This window comes from Heterocephalus glaber, unplaced genomic scaffold, assembly GCF_053883595.1.
Source record: "Heterocephalus glaber isolate CG9 unplaced genomic scaffold, H.glaber_assembly_v1.0 deba00001461, whole genome shotgun sequence".
In the NCBI taxonomy this organism is placed as follows: domain Eukaryota; kingdom Metazoa; phylum Chordata; class Mammalia; order Rodentia; family Bathyergidae; genus Heterocephalus; species Heterocephalus glaber.
Window position 1 is genome coordinate 47,683,767 of NW_028258308.1, and position 2,999 is coordinate 47,686,765.

Here is a 2,999-nt window from a genome sequence, read left to right on the forward strand (position 1 = left end):
ATGAGCAGCATCTCAGACCCAAAATTAAATCACATCCTGGGTTTATCCTCTGTGCTCCTACCTTGCATATTCCTACCTTCCATATTCCTCCTCCATAAGCTCCTCTCCCAAGTTTCCCTTTCCTGGCTAGTCCATGTGGTCCTGATGGCTGGCAATATACCTCCCCCTTCCCTGTCAGTCACACAGGGCCCAAGTGGCCTCATCCCTGCCCCATCAAACCTTACCATTCTCAGCACTCTGCAGACACAGGACTGTGACACCGTTGAGGTCTGGACACTGAATGTGGTGTGGTGGGAACTGCAGTCACAGACCTAATTTCTGCCTCACCATGGCTTTTCAGTACAGAGCCAAGATAATGGAGGTTCCTGCAATGGTTCTGTGCTGTCCCACTGGGAACAGCCCCCAGAGACTCCAACACAGAAGGCTGGATCCACTAGGCCATTTCCTGCTGACCATGGGGCACCAGATACCTCTGGGGCTGTTACATCAGCCCTTGCCTCCAATGCATGGCTTAAAAATGACTTCTCATATTACTAATTGAAATGAATTTTACAATCCATATATGGCATTTATAGCAGGGTTCTCTAGGATATAAGTTGATAGGAAAATGACTATCACAAACATAGTTATGTTTTGTGAATAAAAAATACAAGTATAATTATTAAACAGAGATGCTTCATACAATATAGTGTTATTAACTGTGGCCCTAATTTGTACCTTAATTCTCTAAATATGTATATCTCTTTGTTGTAAAATTTCTTATCTAATAGTTGTATCATACTGAAGACAGAACCAAATTCTCTGTGATTATGCACTGGGAATTTTGAAATTATGTCCTTTGAAGGAAGAAGAAAATAGCAAAGATCCAGCACTTTGGAGAAGGCTGGGAAATGTGCAATGTGGTGATTAGCAAGATATTCAACTTTTCATTCTTTGCTTTTGCCTAGAAGACAAAGGTGCAGCAATGAGATAGTAAACCAGATAAGCATAAAAATGGTGCTGATTAATTTGCTGTTTTCAGTGAATTCCAGCAAGAATAAGATGAACTCAATTTAGAGTTAGCAGACACAAGGACATACAGCACTATGGAAAAATGATATGTCTCCCGACACGTGCAGCACATGCTTCCCACCATACAATATAACTCAACACACTCAGACTCTAGGCTTCTGTGTGCAGAGTTTATGCAATGCACATGCAGGCTAGAAGATGGAAAGATCCCACGAATTCCTGTTCCCAGACACAAACTGAGATTAACTGTTGTCAGAGTGGGGAAGGGAAGGACTATGGAAGTGGCTATGTGGGGAAGGGGCAGTGAGTCACTAGTGGTGGAAAGATATTTAGAACACTGGAACCTGTCACAGAAGATGGGCGTGTTGTTTGCAAATACATGGTCAAATGCACACCTGAGTTCATAAGAGCAGAAGATACTCAGGATGTCTAATTGCAAAGCACACTGTCTATCCATAGATAAATCTATAAATATAATATTGTATACATTTACAGAAATATGAATCAAACTTAAAAGAAGAGTCACCAGGGATAAAACTAGATTTAATTGTACTCTTCCTTTTATAGAAAATGTAAAATTTCCTTATTGCATGCTAGGACACTGTATAGTATAAGGGACTTGATTCGCATGACTTATTGCAAGTTACCTGTGAAATAATCCATGCTGAGATCTGAGTGCATATTAGATATAAGTTGAAAATGCGGACATGATAAGAACTCATATTTCACATAGAAAGTCTGTGTGACTGATACTTAAAACATGATGCCTTGAAGTTCTTATAAATTTAGTAGAAGTTAGAATCCTCGCATCAGCTCTTACCATAAGTACATCACAATTAGTACCAGAGAAGGAAGAATACATTTTTGGAGGTTTACATTTACAAAAACAGCATATTTATTGCTTAGTTATTGTCAGCAAGTTTCTCAACCACACATTTATTTTGAAAGCAAGTAAGAAGCTCTGATTGGCTTTCCAGGTAAACATAGTGAATATCCTGGACTTACAAGATATGAAAACAAGAGAAAACCCAAAGTAGAGGCCTATTTCCCCATTCACTTTTTAGCCAGGGGAAGACATATGAACATGTTTTTCATTGCTTTCAGAACATCTTTATTCCTGAAGCTGTAGATGACAGGGTTGAGGGTGGGTGTGAGGATGGTGTAGAATATGGCCAGGAACTTATCCTGGCCTGGAGTGTGGTAGGATCTAGGTCTCATGTATGTAAAATAAAGGGCCCATAGTACATGATGACCACAACCATGTGGAAGGAACAGGTGGAAAAGGACTTTTTCCAGGCCTGTGAGGATTTGGTTTGCAAGACAGTGTGCAAAATTTTGATATAAGATACAGAGATCATGGAGAAAAGGATCAACATGAAAATTAGGGTGCTTACATCAACTCCTTGTTCATAGTGTGACATGTCTGCACAGGACAACTTCAGCAAGGCAGGAACTTCATAGAAATAATGATTAAGCACCCTAGGCTCACAGAAAGGAAAGTGGAGCACATAGGCTGTGTGGACTATGAAGTTGAGGGTCCCCATCATCCAGGACCTCATGACCAGGAGCATGTTAACACTGTCACTCATGAGCATGGCATAGTGCAGGGGGTGGCAAATGGCCATGTAGTGATCATAGGACATGGCAGCCAGAAGGCACTCACCACCTAGCAGGATGACATACAGGAATATCTGGAATCTACACCCTGCAAAGGAAATAGTTCTGGTGCCAGACAGGAAGTTGATGATCATTTGGGGGAAAATGTTGGAAACATGCAAGATGTCCATGAAGGAGAGGTGGCTGAGCAGGAAGTACATTGGGGAGTGGAGGCTGGTGTCCCTGCAGATGAGGAGGATCAGGAGGACATTTTCTGTGACAGTCAGGATGAAAATGATGAACAGAAAGGAGAAGACCTGGCTAATGTTGGAGGAAGAGAACAGTCCCAGAAGAATGAAAACAGTGCTGGATGTCTGATTCTCAGGAATCAT

General features: G+C 41.4%; 1 pseudogene; it reads right to left on the reverse strand.

Annotated features, from left to right (window-relative positions):
- Window positions 1-2,064: 2,064 nt before the first annotated feature.
- Window positions 2,065-2,999, reverse strand: LOC101698247 (olfactory receptor 2AJ1-like; annotated as a pseudogene).